The sequence below is a fragment of the Malus sylvestris genome, chromosome 2 (assembly GCF_916048215.2).
Source record: "Malus sylvestris chromosome 2, drMalSylv7.2, whole genome shotgun sequence".
NCBI classification, from domain to species: Eukaryota; Viridiplantae; Streptophyta; class Magnoliopsida; order Rosales; family Rosaceae; genus Malus; species Malus sylvestris.
In genome coordinates, this window is record NC_062261.1 from 36,046,811 (window position 1) to 36,065,045 (window position 18,235).

Genomic DNA, 18,235 nt, shown 5'->3' on the forward strand with positions numbered 1-18,235 from the left:
TGATAATAGTTCCGCAGGACTGGTCGTTGAATCTGTACCCTTCAAGGAAACATGACCACTGCACCAGTACTTCAAATACCAGTGGATGCCACATGCAATTTCAACTGCTGCGGTGCCTTTAATCCTGAAACAGGACTGCAATAATCGTAAAATTACAATTGCAAATGGTTCCTCCTTAATTTCTTAGTCATTGAGTTTTAAGCTATCAAGCTCTTCAGGTAAATTTATGCTTGTATACTTGTAAGATAAACAATATATTCAATTGCCGAAGCAAGCAATTGAGAATATGACAGCTAAGGTGCCAATAGAAAATGAAAACATCTAGTCACAAAACGTTAATCCCATTAGTAACTGGTTTTGATATATCACATCTTCTTCAATGGGACTAACTCTTGAAGAAAATTTATTTAAGCTACTTAAAGCACAAAGTCCCAAACAAATTTCAAGCAGTTCCGAATCAATACTTAACAAATTTGCACAATGTTGGGAGCCAATCATTCCCTGTCGTCAAATTGCTATGATTTAGAATGTTAAAATGTTCTAAGATCAAAAGTTCCGTTCCTACAAGTTCCTCTGAGATTATGTTGGACCCTACTTCCTATTTTTCTTTTCCTGCCCAATTGAATTGAAGTGCTAAAAGTGCTTTATGAAGAACCAAACGTGTTTCTAACTACGTTAAGCGGAAAAACTTAAAGGGGCTTTTGGTAGTAGAAGCACTTTCCGGAGAAGCAGGCGTTATGTGCAACTTCATAAAGAACTTCCAGTGCTTTTCCACGAAGGACTTGTATTTCTAACAAAATTTTGTACATGTTAAGAAAACCGCTTTTATGAGCAGAAGTGCTTCTCACGAAAAGCAGTAATAAAACAACACAAAAGTCAAACCTAGAATCCAAATGCGAGAATTTTGAGCGAAAAAAGGAAAAAGAATAGTACTTGGGAGACAATATTGAAGTCGAAACTGTTGATATGGTGGGAAGGAATCTTTCGATTACAGCTTGAGCTGCAGCTTCTTGAACCGAAGCCGACGACCGTTTGAAGTCCAGACGGCGGATCAACGCCGCAACTGCTTCTGCTTTTTGCCGAGACAGCTACGATCGGTACAAGAAAAACGGCAATCAAATATTAGCAGCTGGGTAATTCGACACGGTTTCGGATGATAGAGTGGGTAATCAACGGCTCATTTTTGAAATTGGTTTACGGAGAAGGATTGCGGAAGAAGAATCATTGTTGTTGGTTGCAAGGCTTTTCGTTGGCAGGTCGCTGGCAGTATTACATCAGTTTTTTCAGTGTGTCATTCCACTTCTTGTTTGCTATGGATTTTTCACTTTTGGGCCAACGTAATTTCTTTCTTTTTCCTCATTTGCATTTCTTTCACACATTTTCTCCAAATATTGAGACTTCTTCTGTGAATTTTTAGTAAGTTTAGATTTGGTCCAAAATTAAAAGTTCGTCAATTAACAGTTTTGTTAAACAACAAAATGTACAAAATTACTGTTTTTTAGTCAACTCCATTAGCAATTTGGTATGAAACGCGCCATGTGACACACATCATGTGAAATTCTGTCTTTGAATTTCATTGTTCAAATATTACATACTTCAAAATAAGAGCATAGTGGAAAAACGTTAGTATATTACTACAAGATATCAAATGTTCAAGGATATGCAAAATGAAGGGACTTGTATTTCAAGGTTGTGCAAAATATCAATACTTTTCATGAGAGTTTGTAGAGTTTTAAAAATTCAAACTTATGTAACACAAACAACAATTTAAAATTCCGTTATTTTCATGTCGTTTTGTATAGTGTTAATGTAACATCACACATCGCCCAGAGAAGTGATCCTTAAATGTATATGCTCATCTCTATCTAGCACGAGGCCTTTTGGTAGCTCACTGGCTTCGGGTTCTGTAGGAACTCCGAAGTTAAGCAAGAAGGAGGTCAGAGCACTCCTAGGATGGATGACTCACTGGGAAGTTGCTCGTGAGTTCCAAAAAACAAAACCGTGAGGGAATGGTAAGCCCAAAACGGACAATATCGTGCTACGGTGGTGGAATAGGCCCGAGATGTGACAAATGGTATCAAAGCCAATCCCTGGCCGGAAGTGTGCCGACGAAGACGTCGGGCCCCTAAAGGGGGTGGATTGTAACATTTCACATCGCCCAGGGGAGTGATCCTTAAATGTATATTCTCATCCCTACCTAGCACGAGGCCTTTTGGGAGCTCACTGGTTTCGGGTTCCATAGGAACTCCGAAGTTAAGCGAGAAGGAGGCCAGAGCACTCCCAGGATGGATGACCCATTGGGTAGTTGTTCGTGAGTTCCCAAAAACAAAATCGTGAGGGACCCATTGGGGAGTTGTTCATGAGTTCCCAAAAACAAAATCGTGAGGGAATGGTAAGCCCCAAGGGGATAATATCGTGCTACGGTGGTGGAACGGACTCAAGATATGGTGGATCCGGGCCAGGATGTGACAGTTAATGGTTGGTATAATAAATGGTCAGATTTATGCAATCACAGTGAATTCCACACGGAGAAGGAGGAAATGTTGTGCCGTAAAAATTTATTTCTACCACACGCAGAGCCGTTGGTTTAGTTTGATTCATTTACTCATTGTGTTTATCATTTTGTTTAAGGAGACAGAGTGTAGAAACACTTTAAATTAAAATAAAAAGAAAAGCTAAATTTGGTGTAATTTCCCAAAAGTCTCTCTGTAGACTTTGGGAAATCCCTTTTGCAGTAATTTTTTATTTTAATTTAAATTTAGTGGAATCTATATATCTATATATATAAAGGAAGAGCTCGTGAATCTTTCAATATTTCCATAATGTCCTCATTCAATAAAAAAGACAACACAAAAGTAACTGCTTATAATAGGGGTAACATAGTAAAATGAAACACAACACACATGAGAGATGCTTACGTGAGATATACTTTTTCTGCACTCTGAGCCAAGATTGTTTTTATTCGTTGGATGAATAAAACCCTCCCTCAAAGCTTCATCCTAAATTTCATCAATGAATGTGGGCCCTTAGATTAAAAAAATGGACAATGAAAGCATCACTCCGATTTTTTATATAAGCACTATCCAACTATCCAAACAAACAGCAGTTGCAATGATTTGATGATGGAAACTGTCATATTCATGTACAACCCACGTTCTGAAAAGTAGATTGGGGTGTTCATTTTCAACCATTTTTCAGATTTGCTTCTCCATCGACACTCAGTATTCACCCATTGGCACCATAAGCCCATGCCTCTACCACAAACTCCGTTTTTTCTTTTGGTTCGTTGTATCCTCCAACAGAGGTTGTCTTGGTTTATTTTCCGCGCGTTATTTTCTTATAACAATTTAGCTTTTTGAGTGTTTTTTTTTTTATATCATATTTGGTGTGTTTCCTGAGTTTATTTTCACTCAATTTCTAGGCCACAAAAGGACCCTCCTTATGTTTGTGTTTTCTTTATGCAGACTACTTTTTAGAGATAATTAGATTCAATGCCTCATTCTAACTCTACTAATCGCACGTACGCTCAAATATCACTGAACAGTCGTTTTTGATTTCTTACAGGTTTGCTCTCTCTTCAATGCATTCCTTTCCCGATTAAGTATATAAAAAGCTGTTAACATTGCTTTTTATATTTTTATTTTATTACACAGGTTCACATACTGATTCAAATTCTATGAGAATATGCTACACAATATTTCTTTTTCTCTCTATTATTACTTTTCCTTTACAATTTTAGTTTCTCTATTCATTGTTAGTTTGTAATTTGCACTTTATGCATCCTGTTTTATTCCAGATTTTGATTTCTTTCTTCTTTGATTAACGAGCATTATGTTATTAGGTATGGATGTCATGCATTAAGGAATTCAGGTCTCCTTAACTGGTTATTTGTGTCTTCACAATAGGTAATTTGTTCACCTTCAAGCAACACATGATGTGCTCTTATTAGATGAAGTACACCCACACATAGAGATTAATCGTAAACGAGTGGACATAGAAACCGCCATCCACACGTTTAAGAAGAGGAGAATGGGTTAATCAATTATTATCTACCCACAGATCATGAAAAAAGGGTGAGAAAATCGACAAAATTTTCTGAAGGTCGAATTTTTGAATTGGTGAATACTTCAATCACCATCCTTATTTTCTTCTTTCTTTGCATAATTACAAAGAATGATGGGGCCTCTAGAGTGTAATTGCACGCAATCACTTTGTTGGTGATTCCATTAGGTGCGTGCACTCTTATTCCAACAAACATATTGAAATGACACAAACAGAAAAATCAGGGGAAATGGACAATTTGAAAGCATTCAGATTGAGTAATTTTGCGCCTCTTTAGGTAAAGCAACAAAAATTGACAAGGTAGATACTATTTGACTGGAAGTTTGACAATTGCATGAATAACATTTAAATCATTACTTCACGCAAAGTGAAAACGAAAAATATGACAACTTTTTAGGACGTGCATGGTAAAGAAAAAGTTCCCCTTTGCCCAATACATTTAAAATAGAGATACTTTGGATGCGGTCCCTAATCCTTAGCATTCTTTGACTAAAACCTTAATTGTATTCAATTTTTTATTAAAATCCCTTGACTTTGTACACCTCATTATATTACAATTAATATTTATATTTTTATAGTTTTGACATTAATTGTTTGATATTTTATGAGATTTATAGTCCTATAAATTTAAAATCCCTCATTATAATACTATTAGAAACGGTTACAATAAAAAAATTCAAACATTTTGATTGAATAAATAGATAAAAACTATGTAGAAATAGGAAATAATAAATGGCAAAAGAATGTATCCATAGTGTTAAAAAAATGGTACATTTTACAAAAAAATTGGTACATTTCACATATAACAAAGTGGTTCACATATAACAAAGTGGTTCATTAATAAAGAAGAATGGGCACATTATAAATAAATTAGGGTACAGATAAAAGATTAAAAAATTATGAGTACAAATGAATTTTAATAAAATATAGGCGCTAAAAGAAATTAATACATGGGTAAAAAATAAAACTAAAAAGAAAATACTAAAAATTTAAAAAAAAATGTTGCAAATTAAAAGTGGGTACAAACTAAAAATATAAATATATGATACAAAGTTTAGGTATAAAACATAAATATACCATATGTAGTTTTTCCATCATTGATTAAATATACAATGTCACGTGACGGTGTACATATGTGTACAAACACAAATAAAACTTTAAAAAATATGGGCACAAAAAGAAACTAATATATGGGTACAAATTAAAAATGAAAAGAAAATTGGTACAAATTAAAAATAGGTACAAACCAAAAATAAAAATATATGATAAAAAATTTAGCCATAAATATAAATATACTAATTTTAACATTTTAACACTAAAGGAATATATTTAAAAATAAAAATATTTATTATTCAAATAATTAATGATGTTATTAATACCCAAGGACATTAATAAAAAATTGAAAATGAATAGGATTTTAATCAATGGAGTAACAAAAAGAATGATGTGAACATAATTTCTCCTTTAAAATATATCTCTACAATTACAATGGAAAAAAATACTAATACAATACATCTTTAGGGGCACATAGCGCCTGTGATGCAAATGCGTGCAGAGAGGCTAGTTTTTATTTAAATGCTAAATCCTTTTTTTTTCTCGAAAGTTTCCTAACCGACCGACTATCCATTTCCCTTCACGGGAGATAAAATAAAAAGGGTATAAATAAACCGTCAACCAAAATCTTATAAAGTACTTTCTAATTAAAACAGAATATGAATAAGAAATATAGTACATAAATGTAATTTCACACAACCAAATTTTACATTTTTTTTTCAAAGCCTCATCTACATGCAATCCTAATATATCTCTAATTTAAAAAAAAAAAAAAATATTTCTCATTCCCACATTCTCTATCAATCTCTTCCTCTCTCCTTCTATATCAAAAACAAAAATAAAAATTTTTCTCACAAGTGTGTGTGCCTATATGCTAGTTTCTCTGTAAAATTACTAAAAGAAGAGTTTCACGCAAATAAGAGCTTGTTTGGATGTGTTTTTAAAATGATTGAAGGTGCTTTTAGTGAAATATTTTTGGAAATACTAGTAAATCCTTGAAAAACACTTAAAATGCTTCCTAGAAGAAGAACATAACTGATGTTTCTTGTATAAAACACTCAAAGTCCTTTTGAAACCCAAAAACATTTTATCTAAAAGCGCTTTCAGTCATTTTAAAAGTATATCCAAACATGATCTAAATAAATAAAAAATGCATCGAATTCCACCTCACCTCACCTGGGGCCTAATAACACGCACAACCGTTAGATTATTTATTTTTAACGGTTGAGATACTATGACGCTTAGGTTAAGTTTGAAAGTCGTACTTGCGGCCATAAAAACAAGGACAAAGATTGTTTGCCCTCCCATGCCCTCCTGTTTGTGTGGTCATAGTTAAACTACATCAACATTTTATATTACTATTCATTTTTGTCTTATTATCTCTATAAAAAAATAATATAAAATATTAACGTGGCTTAACCGTAACCACACAAAACAGGAAGGCACGAGAGGACACAAAAAATGGGAGGGTAGACAATCCTTGTCCTAAAAACAAAGCCATGGGGTTCGGTTGGAGTCAGAGCCAAAGTACATACCCATTTCCTCTTACAGCGGCTGCATAGAATTATTAGTAGTTGAGAAGAATTTCATGTTCAATATTCTTTGTTTTGTTTAATTTTTCCTTAAGAAAAATACACCAATTCTTATGGTCAAGAGAAGACCCAAATTGATCTGAGATGAAATAAGGAGATCTGAAATTTTTTTTTCAGATCTCGTTATTTCAAAGTACTTTATGATTTAGATCTTCACAGTTCTATCGATCTTACGACCTTCACCTTTTCTCAGGTATGATTTCGTTTCTTCGGTATTTTTTTTATGTTTTATGAAAAATATAAAATGAAGGAAAGCTTATTTATTGATATCCCCGATAAGCTACAACTATGTACATATACATGAGTCAAAATAAACACACAAGAGGGAGCCTTCACAAAGGTTGCTTAGGAGAAGTCTCAGCAGTCGGTAGAGCCCCAGAAAGAGAAGGCACTGGAGGGGGATCATTTGCAGCCTCAGTACTGGACAGAACCCTAGAAGGAGGAGGCATCAGAGGTTGATCATTTGGAGCTTCATTACGCGGTACAGCCTCAGAAGACGAAGGCAATAAATGCCTTTGGAACAAACCCACAAATCTCTGATGATCAAGTAAAACCTGACCATCGGTTTCCTTCATCTGGTCAAGCTTCCTCTTCATGTTTGTAGCATAGTCATGTGCGAGCCGGTGCAACTGTTTATTCTCATGCTTGAGCCCTCTAATCTCCTGTTTGAGACTCATCACTTCAGCCGCCAATGATTCAACTTGGCGGGTTCGAGCAAATAGGCGTTGGGCCATATTAGACACAGAACCTGCACACTGAACACTGAGAGCCAGCGAATCCTTAACAGCTAACTCATCAGACCGTTTGGAAAGTAGTCTGTTATCTTTGGGAGTGAGAAGGTTCCTGGCCACCACCGCAGCGGTCATATCATTCTTCATCACGGAATCCCCAACAGTAAGAGGACCAGTAGGGGAGACGAAGGATGGGCGCCATATGTTATCTGGAGAAGGCGGGGCTGCCTCTTCAACAAGGTTCAAGTCAAAACGACGGTCGGAGGGGCCAGACATTTTCAAAGGTGTTGAAGAGAGAAGAGGTCGTACAAATCAAGATCTTAGAAGTGCGAATGAAGCTTCTACTGGTGGAGATTCAAGTGTGCTTTGGAACTTAATGCCAGCCCCTATAAAAATCTGCACTCGACGGAGCTTCAGAAATCGAAGAGGCGCCTGCTCAGAAATCGAAGAGGCGTTTGCTTTCTCAAAAGTTGGGCTGCTCAAAGACCACGAAGGCCGATCTCAGAAATCGAAGAGGCGCTCGCTTTCTCAAAAGCTGGGCTCCCTAGAGACCACGAGGGCCGATCTCAGAAATCGAAGAGGCACCTACTTTTCCAGCCTTGTCAGCACCTGTCACACGCACACTCAGCTTTGCGGAAATTATGGGCATTCTGTCAAAGACTTCTGGGGAAGTAGAAAACACATGAATCTTACTGTTCAATCACCCACTTCCCACACGCAACAATAGCTTATGGGTACCACAGATAACTTTGCCAAAGTTCTCTGCCAAAGTTGAGCACGTGAAGCTTGCAGCTCCCACTACATCGCTCTGACCAAGAAGGGTAAAAGAATAGCAAAGAAACAGCACTAACAAAGTTTAGACCCATAAATTTTGAAGGTCTAGCTACCATATTATTACCCACAAGGGTAAAGGAACAGTACCACTGCTGGATAATTGGAAAGTCCCTGTGTGTCAACCTCTGTGCTTCGTGGCAAGGTAGACTAGCAAACATGCCCAACCTTTACTCACATTCGAGAAAACACTCCCAATAAGATTGCTTGCTCCAAAATCGAAGAGGCACCGTCCTCCGAATCTAAAGAGCCAGACTCCCAACATGACTACTTTCTTAAAAATCGAAGAGAGGGTAAAGGAACAGTACCATTGCTGGATAATTGGAAAGTCCCTGTGTGTCAACCTCTGTGCTTCGTGGCAAGGTAGACTAGCAAACATGCCCAACCTTTACTCACATTCGAGAAAACACTCCCAACAAGATTGCTTGCTCCAAAATCGAAGAGGCACCGCCCTCCGAATCTCGAGAGCCAGACTCCCAACATGATTACTTTCTCAAAAATCGAAGAGACACTGCTCCCCGAATCTCGAGAGCCAGACCCCCAGCATGATTGCTTTCTCAAAAATCGATGAGGCATCGTTCTCCGAATCAATCGAAGAGGCGCTCGCTTTCTCAAAAGCTGGGCTGCTCAGAGACCACGAGGGCCGATCTCAGAAATCGAAGAGGCACCTACTTTTCTAGCCTTGTCAGCACCTGTCACACGCACACTCAGCTTTGCAGAAATTATGGGCATTCTGTCGAAGACTTCTGGTGAAGTAGAAAGCACATGAATCTTACTGTTCAATCACCCACTTCCCACACGCAACAATAACTCATAGGTATCACAGATAACTTTGCCAAAGTTCTCTGCCAAAGTTGAGCACGTGAAGCTTGCAGCTCCCACTACATCGCTCTGACCAAGAAAGGTAAAAGAATAGCAAAGAAACGCAAAGAAACAGCACTAACAAAGTTTAGACACATAAATTTTGAAGGTCTAGCTACCATATTATTACCCACAAGGGTAAAGGAACAGTACCACTGCTGGATAATTGGAAAGTCCCTGTGTGTCAACCTCTGTGCTTCGTGGCAAGGTAGACTAGCAAACATGCCCAACCTTTACTCACATTCGAGAAAACACTCCCAACAAGATTGCTTGCTCCAAAATCGAAGAGGCACCGTCCTCCGAATCTCGAGAGCCAGACTCCTAACATGACTACTTTCTCAAAATCGAAGAGAGGGTAAAGGAACAGTACCATTGCTGGATAATTGGAAAGTCCCTGTGTGTCAACCTTTGTGCTTCGTGGCAAGGTAGACTAGCAAACATGCCCAACCTTTACTCACATTCGAGACAACATTCCCAACAAGATTGCTTGCTCCAAAATCGAAGAGGCACCGCCCTCCGAATCTCGAGAGCCAGACTCCCAACATGATTACTTCCTCAAAAATCGAAGAGACACTGCTCTCCGAATCTCGAGAGTCAGACCCCCAGCATGATTGCTTTCTCAAAAATCGAAGAGGCATCGTTCTCCGAATCTCGAGAGCCAGATACCACAGACCACTTTTTCAAAGTGCTCTGACAGAGTTAAAACGTGTGAAACTGGCAGCTCCCACTACCGTGCTATGACCAAGCAGGGTAAAGGAATAGCATTACTACTTGTTGTTAGGGAGACTCCTATATATGTCGACCTCCATCCCCAACGGACAGGCAGACCTGCAAAAATGCTCAACCCTTCATCATATCTGAGAGGGCACTTCCAACGAAGCCTTTCGAAATATTCAGCTTTCTTTCCTCCCGATAATACCTCTGCAAACAAGCTATACTAGAGCAAGAATATCTCATATCATCAGGGTTAAAAGCAAGAGTATCCCATATCATGCTTTTTCCCTGTCTTTTCTTTTGGCCTTGTTTTTACCTGCAAGACAAGGAGAAAGAGAGCAATCAGTCAGCACTTGGAATCAAGCTTCCAGCTAGGAACTGACTGCCTGGAACCCCTTACCTGATTACTTACCTGGCATTGCTCTCGAGTATTCATCTTCAACATCTTATGTTTCCAGGGAAGATTCCGCATCTGCTTGAGGAACAGATAGGGCAAGTGCGAAGGATACAAGGAAGCATGTGGAGACAAGCGTAACAGCACACGTGCCGATACATCCATTACTCTGTCAAAAGCAAAAGTATCCCATATCAGCAGGGTGGAATGTACTCTAGATTTGATGGACTTGTTTTGACCCTCAAATTCTTCAGTCGGCCTTATACTCTGGAGGAAACCAGAAAAACCCTCCAGCTCAGTTCAAGAATAAGCCTGTGGAAAGTTACTTCTTCAAAAGCAAAAGTATCTCATATCATCTCTTCTCATTTTTCTTCTCTTTATCCTTCATGCTACTGCAAGATGGGGAGAAGGTGAACAATCAGTCGGAGCTCTGATTGCTTACCTTGTCTGTCACCTCTTTCAGCAGACCCCCTAGCTCGGCGACTTGGGGGACTCCTACTACATGGTTTGTATCGCGCTTGACCAAGCCTGAAACTACAAGTAAGCTTCAAGTGAAATTGATACATTACCTTGTGCATCTCCACCAGTTAAAGATACCACCCCTGGATGGAGGAAGAGTACTTCCAGAGAAGATGCCACATCTACCTATGAGACAGATAAGGCAAGTCAAGACGACACCACACTCCGATACTTAGAAGTTTCGTGATTACGAGATCATTCTCCCACAATATTTCCTAATGTCATTTGTACTAAATCATTCACTTGTACTCACTAAAGGAGAGCTTGAACCTATGTACTTGTGTAAACCCTTTACAATTAATGAGAACTCTTCTATTCCGTGGACGTAGCCAATCTGGGTGAACCACGTACATCTTGTGTTTGCTTTCCTATCTCTATCCATTTATATACTTATCCACACTAATGACCGGAGCAATCTAGCGAAGATCACAAAAAGCGACCGTTTTCGCTACCTAGGATCTATCTTGCAAGAGAACAGAGAATTAGATGGAGATCTCAACCATAGAATACGAGCTGGATGGAAAGAGTGCATCCGGCGTGTTGTGTGACCGTCGTAGGCCACTGAAGCTCAAGGGAAAATTTTATAGGACGGCAATAAGGCCAGCGATGTTGTATGGCACAGAATGTTGGGTGGTGAAGCATCAACACGTACACAAAATGGGTGTAGCGGAGATGAGGATGCTTCGTGGGATGTGTGGGCACACGAGAAAGGATAAGATTGGGAATGAGGATATCCGAGGTAAAGTAGGAGTAGCCGAAATTGTAGGAAAGATGAGAGAAAATCGGCTCCGGTGATTTGGACATGTGCAAAGAAGGCCGACTGACGCTCCGGTTCGAAGATGTGACTACGGGACAGAGGTTCAGGGCCGAAGGGGTAGAGGAAGACCTAGGAAAACTTTGGAAGAGACTCTAAGAAAAGACTTAGAGTACTTGGATCTAACGGAGGACATGACACAAAACCGAGCGCAATGGCGTTCTAGGATTCATATAGCCGACCCCACTTAGTTGGAAAAGGCTTTGTTGTTGTTGTTGTTGTTCTGAAATTTTGTCTTAACAGTTCACTTGAATTTGTTTTTTTATACACCAGATATATGTTATGGTCACTTTCGACGCTATTTGGCCCAGCCCAATACTCAAATTTCAATCAATTCCGGCTTCATTCAAATTTTACCAGTTTTAGTTTCTTTGATTCAGTCTCTTTTTTTCCTTACTTTTGACGAGTCACCTTTTATTTTCAAATTTCATGTTAATAGTTCAATTGGATTTCTGTTGAATATGGTTTGGTGGCTATTGATGCTGTTTGTGGCAGCCCATTACCCATTTTTTCCCAATTCCGTTCATAATATTTTTAATTTAATCCCATTGAAAATAAAAATTCATCATTTGTTCTGAAATTTTTTACATTTTAATTGAATGTCATTGGTTTTTATGGGCCACATTCTGTTTTCAACAGGTTATTTCTCTACTTCTGGAGGCCCATTTCTCCGTTCTTAGGCTTTAGGCCCGCTTTCAAAAATTTCCCATTGTAACCTGCCATAAACTTCCTGCATATTTCCCTCCGCCCTATTCTTCTGATGTTTTTTGCATTACCCCTTTCAATACGAAACTAGGTCAGAAATTTCGTTAAAAACGCTCCACAATTGTTCCCCTTCTGCTTCTTTTGCTTGAGACTTCCACTTTTGTTGAGATTTTGTTATTTTTCTTTATTCTCTTCGTTCTTTCCTCAATTTATTGGTCGATCACTAACAGTTGTTGTTTCATGTTTTGATTTCGTCAATGCCTTTACTGCTCATAATTTTTCAGTGGATAATCTTGTATTTGATGTCAGGCTTTGTTATTATTTTTAAAAATTGTACAGCATTTTCTTGATCTTCCTGCCACTGTTCTCCCTCGTTTAATTTCTGCTAATAATTTCGTCGGAGTGCATTGGTCCTTGCAAATCCCCTTTACTACTCATGATTTCAGTAGTTTTTCTTGTATTTGAAGTCCGGCTTATTTATGTGGTTTTGGTTCTTAATTTTAGGAACTATATGGAGTTGTCCTGATATTCCTGCTACTGTTATCCCTGGTCTAATTTCTGCTGGTGCTGAATCTGTTGTTGAATCTGCCGAGGAATTTCTTGATGATTTGTCTGACAATTCGTCTGTGTGCATTGGTACTTCCCTTTCTCAAACAAAAGAATCATAAATCCCCTTTACTGCTCATGATTTCAGTATTTTTTTCTAGTATTTGAAGTCAGGCCCTTATTTTTTTTGTTTTTTGGTTCTTACTTTTAGGAACTATATGGAGTTGTCCTGATCTTCCTGCTACTGTTATCCCTTGTCTAATTTCTGCTAATGTTGAATCTGCTGAGGACTTTACTGTAGATTTGTTTGACAATTCGTCTGAGTGCATTGGTACTTCACTTGTTTATGTGCTTCTACCGGACATGGTTCTCGTGGCATTAGATTCCAGGATCAGTGCCATTGGTATTTCTAAACGTATGTTTCTGTTACTTTTTATGTTGGCTGTCAATGGTATACTCTTTCCCATAGTTGTTGGTCTAGAGCCTCAATGCTCGTTAAATATGCATGTAACTTTCTTTTTTTCCAGTTCTACTAGCCCCTGAGCAGAAACTTCATACCATTAGAGCTCATCCACCGGTTATTGCGTCATGGGCCCATTACAATAAAGCAGGAGAGGTTTTGATGAATTTTTTAAAAGAGAAAGCTTCAACTCAAAACGTAAAAGATATATGAACTTGAGAGGTTGTTTCTAAAAGGATTGCCCAGAAGATTTCAACTTCAATGTTATCTATGTACCATAAGAAATGGTGTAAGTGATTTGTATTATTTTCTATGGTTTTTGTTGCATGTTCTTTTCTGCGTCAATGTAATATTGCTTATACATGTTTATATCCCATTGGTTATTTTGTAGGAGCCAAAAGTCTATATCATTAATAGGTTTGCTGAGTGTTATTGTGGGTGTCAACGTGATTGTTCTAAGTTCTGTATTTACAGTCATAAAAGTGAGTTGGGTCCTGGTGTGTATTGTGTATTGTGGTGGTAGTGGAGCAAATGCTGCTTTTGGTATAATGTCGGGAAAATATCGGGGAGTACAAAAAAACCGACATAGAAGTGGTGAACGTAACATAGAGAATTTGACTTCAAGTTTGAAATTTGATGAGGGTGTTGAATATTTACTATTTGTTATGGTTGATGTCGTTCCCCAAAAGAAAAGCTCAACTCTCTTTTACGACTGTTAATACGAAACTTAGAACAATCACATTGACACCCACAATAACACTCAGCAAACCTATTAATGATATAGCCTTTTGGCTCCTACAAAATAACCAATGGGATATAAACATGTATAAGCAATATTACATTGACATAGTAAAGAACATGCAACAAAAATCATAGAAAATAATACAAATCACTTACACCATTTTCTATGGTACATAGATAACATTGAAGTTGAAATCTTCCCGGCAATCCTTTTTGAAACAACCTTCCAAGTTTAGCAATATCTTTTACGTTTTTAGTTGAAGCTTTCTCTTTTAAAAAATTCATCAAAGCCTCTCCTGCTTTATTGTAATGGACCCATGATGCAATAACCGGTGGATAAGCTCCAATGGTATGAATTTTATAGGCCCTTTTTTTTTCTTTCAGAATTGATCCGTGACATCAAATTTGAGCCCTTGTTTGATTTCATCGTTGTAACTATTTATTTTTTTCTTCACAGTTCGAACAATTGATAATTAAATAATATTAAATGTTTGGAGGCATTTTTGTTATATCTTTTACTGTGATTCTGTAAATTCTAGATAGATCTGGTTTCTTGATTACCCATTATTCTATTTTTTCCCTATAAAATTGTATTTACTTGTAGGACAAGTTATTCCAATCAGTCACAGCTGAGAAACCTTTCCAATTCCCATCAGACACCCTTGTGAACTTTGGAATGTGTTTGGCCATTGGCATCACTCATGCTCCTACCTGGAATGTATCCCAGACAGCGTAATTCAAGTTCCCAATGGCTACGAAATATGTTACAGCGTGGGGTGAGGTATGCTGAAATGATTTATTGTGTGTTGTGTGGCAAGTTTGGTGACCACGTGAGTGAGAACCGCCCGGAGAGGAGCAAGTTCACGGCACGAATTGACTCCGTTATTGGTATATCTCGTCCCAAACCATCATCTTGCTGATTTCGAGGATGCTGTTGGATTATATAGTCTTGGCCTGTTGCCCTTTTCTTTATTTTATTTGAGTTTCAGCAGTCGGTAGTCTGTTTGTACGTGTGTCATTGGTCATGTATGTCTATGAGTAAGCTCACCCGCCCCGTCCGTTGTCACTGATGGCTAGTGGATAGACAGTTTCTAGGCGTTCTTATTTCTAGGTGCAAATCCCTTTGCTTGTACTGGTCTTGGATGCGAAAGTTTTTCATTACACAACTACATTGCACATTAATGAAACAAAAATTGTTAGATCCTTAACCCCATTCTATCTAACACCGAGGTCTTTTGTGCTAAAAACCTAACACCTGATGAATTGTGTAGGTGGTAATTAACAAGCTGGGGGCAATATCGGTGTTGCTGGAAGTGGGCATTTGGCCTGTTTCTTTGATAATTCTACATGATAACATAGACAAGGAGCTGGCCCATATGTACTACCCACGTGATGGATGGGTCTCCTTGGCCCCGCGCAATGATGGTGGATCCCTTGGCTCCGTGTGTATGGTGAGTCTCTTTGGCTTTACGTGATTGTCGACGTGTGAATCTCCCATGTGACCCACTAATTGGATCCCACATGAAGGGGTGTGTTGAATCCCATATCAGTCGTAGTAAAAAGATACGTAATAGTTTAAATATCCAAATTCCACTATATTTAACACCGAAGTCTTTTGTGATAAAAACTTAATATTTGACGGATTGTGCAGATGGTAATTAACAAGTTGAGAACAATATCGATGTTATTAGAATTGAGCATGTGACCCATATCTCTGATAATTCTACATTGAGTGCGTATTTACGAACGAGGAATGGGACGTGGGGAATGGGAATTGCACACAATTCGAGGAATTCAAGTGTTTACTACCACCAGCAGAATGAAAATCGGGGGAAAAATGGGGTGGGACCCAGCTCATTTCTGGAATCAGACTCCGGCTTGGTATTTGGATTCCTTGAAGGCGAGTCTTCCAGGAATCAAAGTTTTGTTCCAAAATTACCCCAATTTATTTTCTTAATTTCAAAACAGCCTTACAAACTTCATCGCCAAATCCATCAGAGATACCCATATCACTCTCTTCTCCAGTCTCACCAATTTTCCTAGGAGGAGCGTCAGCTCCGGCCACACCCGAACCCCAGTTCTCCTCGTCGCTTGCAGAATTTAAGAATGAGAGAGACATATGAGGATGCCTGTGAATCTGCGAATTCGAGAGGTGGTGGGATGGTTGTGGGGGCTAGGGAAGAAGAGGATATGGATGGAAGGGAGGAGTGGAGGACCTGTGAATATTGGAGGTCGTGGGAAGGCTATGGGGGTTGGGGAAAGATAGGATTGAAGAAAGGGAGAAGATGATGATGCTGGGACATCGGGAGGAAGGGGATGAGGTGCTGGTTTATTTTTATTTTTATTTACATCAATATTACCTTAAGAAGAGCTTTTTCAATTATTTTATGAATTAATATCATATGATATATAAATAAATTCCAATAACTTTATATGAAGACTAATTATTTAGAATAAGGGGTAGTTTGGTAATGATACTATTTTTAATTTTGATTCAACTGAATAAGTAAACGAGTTTTATGGAATTGACACTAATTTTATTTCGATTCCAAATACTTTAGTAAACAACTTCAACATGAATTTGATTCTGATTCTAGCTCAATCCAATTCCCTTTCAATTCAATTCCTCCTCAATTCAATTCCTTTTAATATGATTACGGATTAGTAAATGCATCCTGAGAAGACGATGACAGCAATTTTGGACCTTTCGATTCCCTGATACAACTTGTTTTTTCAGACTTTCCCCTCTTCTTAATTTGTCATCATCCATAAAGAGGTTGACTTCGGCGTCTTTCAACGTGAAGTAGAGGTAGGGATGGGCAAATACCCATTGGTTATGGGTAACCGCGGTTACCCGCCTATTTAAATTAAACGGTTACGGTTATGGGTAACCGTTTAGATAAACGGTTATGGGTATAACCGTTTACCCGTGAAATTTAAATGAGCGGTTATGGGTATTAACCACGGTTATAAACGGGTAACCGTTTACCCATTTATTTTATATATGTAAAATTAACACAAACTATGTTCTCGATCCAATAATACTTAGCATCCAATAAATTAGCAATGAATTCATCGGTCATTCTCTCAATAACACTACTACAGGAATGATGATTTTCATCATCAAGGAATTGGCCAAATTAATTTAAATTCCTTGCGGGTAACCGTGAAATTGACAGAAATGCTTTGACAGAAATGTTTTCTAAACAATTTTGTAATCCAATAATACTTAGCAAATATTATATTTACCTTCATTGGTAACCGTTAAAAATATTGTCCGTAAACTATTATTTCAATTATTGGAATGGTATAAGGACTTAAAAAATTAAAATATGGAAATGTATGATGAATGTACCTATAATGGTGTTTAATTGTCAAAAAAAAAAATTATGACAATTTTTTTTTTAATTTTCAAGTTGTTAAAAAACATGTAGACGGGTGAAAAAAGGGTAATGGTAAAAAAAAAGAAGATAAACGGGTTAAAAAGGATAAATGGGTAAACGGGTATTAAACGGTTACAGTTAAATGGGTATGCGGTTATGGGTATGGTTAACTGTTTATAAACGTTTATGGGTATGTGTATAACCGTTTAGGCAATTACCCAACGGGTAAACGGTTATGTGGATATGAACATAAACGGTTATAGGTAAATTAATCGCGGTTACTTGCCCGCATAACCATTGCCCATCCCTAAGTAGAGGTGATCCGTGAAGTTCTTGCGTGTGTCTTCACCTCGAAAGCTCAAGTATACGTCGTACTTCCAATGTTTTAAGGAGGAATACGAGGAAGTTGAGGTATCCATCGGAGCAATTGTTTGTTACTGAACTTGTTTGGTTCTTGGCAAATTTTTATCATTAAATGGCCAAAATTTGACACTCAATTTCGTAAATGTCATTTTTTTTAAAACCTTTCAAATATGACAAAAGACTCTTACTAATTTACCTCAGTACCCTTAAAGAAATTCACAAGTTCTCATAATGCAGTAACTGTTATCTTTTACGGTGATGTCTCATTTGTTCTATCTACTATCCAAGTGACAAATTCGTTAAGGAAATTCCCATAATCCTTTAGGATTCATTTCGACAAATTTGCCTAATCTGTGAAAAGGATATGAAATTGCTTAGCGGATGAAAATTATTAATGGCTGCTGGCTCAAAATTGCGTTTGATGCCTTAAGATGAAGTTGGCTTTCACTAATGAGCTTCACCATTT

The 18,235-nt window shown here is 37.9% G+C and overlaps 1 long non-coding RNA gene across 5 annotated transcripts; it reads left to right on the top strand.

Annotated features, from left to right (window-relative positions):
- Positions 1–6,616: 6,616 nt before the first annotated feature.
- Positions 6,617–16,461, top strand: LOC126589160 (uncharacterized). 5 transcript variants are annotated; one of them, XR_007611718.1, is made up of 6 exons: positions 6,619–6,900; positions 12,781–12,912; positions 13,034–13,237; positions 14,628–14,911; positions 15,295–15,474; positions 15,675–16,461. It is a non-coding gene; the product is annotated as an uncharacterized LOC126589160 (long non-coding RNA). The 5 variants fall into 5 exon arrangements; XR_007611726.1 differs by lacking the exons at positions 14,628–14,911; positions 15,295–15,474; positions 15,675–16,461 and adding an exon at positions 13,674–14,523 and having other exon boundaries at positions 6,617–6,900; positions 13,034–13,571; XR_007611709.1 differs by lacking the exons at positions 15,295–15,474; positions 15,675–16,461 and having other exon boundaries at positions 6,623–6,900; positions 14,628–15,231.
- Positions 16,462–18,235: the final 1,774 nt, after the last annotated feature.